Here is a 978-nt window from a genome sequence, read left to right as displayed (position 1 = left end):
TGTATGGTAACTAATTTCCTACTTCAGGCAAACTATGGGAATGGGCACTAATACTTAATTTGCATTAGCAGCATGAATAGGAGGAAAGCAAGGTCATTCAAGTACAAATAAATAAATAAATAACATACAACATTTCCAGAATATTTATTTAGACTTTTTTTATGGTTGGTTGCAACTTTACCTGGCATATAGACCAGGCTCTAGCTTCCGTGTTTTTTTATGTGAGACTAACTAATATCTAACTGGGATTTTGCTATCAGATTTTGCAATGTGTTCTAAAAGTATTTAAAGCTTAAGTTAAATATTTATTGTGTAATAGATACAACACATGTGATGGATCATGACCACCAGACACCATCATACATTTTGAAAATTGCACAGGAACTTAAAAAGCTATTACAAAATGTGTGGCTATGTAAAGTTATTTAAATGAAATAATAATAAAAGGACATTTTCCTTAAAAACCAAAGCTCATCCATGGTGCAGGAGCAGTATTTAGCACTGTACACTCTGCAATCAAGTTAAAGTAATTAAAATAGAAAATATGCCCTGGGTCAAATGTACTGCATAATGTGTATCCTAAAGTGCAGCCTTTATGGCTTGCTAATTGCATTGTCTCAAATTACAATTTCAATTTGACATTGATTATTCATTCGTCTCTATTAGCTGACTCATTAAATTAGATTCAGTGTCTTCCATTTGGAACCTAATTACTTGCTTTGTTTAAAAGAGTTTAAAACATTAAACATACAACCTTTGTGTCGAGAATTTTTATTTTTGTTTTTTTTTAAAAAGAAGATTCTTTACATTATTTCAGAAAACCATGTTTCGTTAAACTGCAACAATAAAATGTAAATTGAAGTGGAAAAAATGCACTTTGGCAACTTTTGTCAGACATTTAAAACATTAAAAAATCTGATGCATGTTGGTTTTTGTTGTTTGTTTATTGTGGTACTTCTGTGCTCACACTTACTTGGT

The sequence above is a fragment of the Stegastes partitus genome, unplaced genomic scaffold (genome assembly GCF_000690725.1).
Source record: "Stegastes partitus isolate 25-593 unplaced genomic scaffold, Stegastes_partitus-1.0.2 Scaffold2, whole genome shotgun sequence".
Taxonomy (NCBI): domain Eukaryota; kingdom Metazoa; phylum Chordata; class Actinopteri; family Pomacentridae; genus Stegastes; species Stegastes partitus.
Note: the sequence above shows the minus strand (reverse complement) of the source record.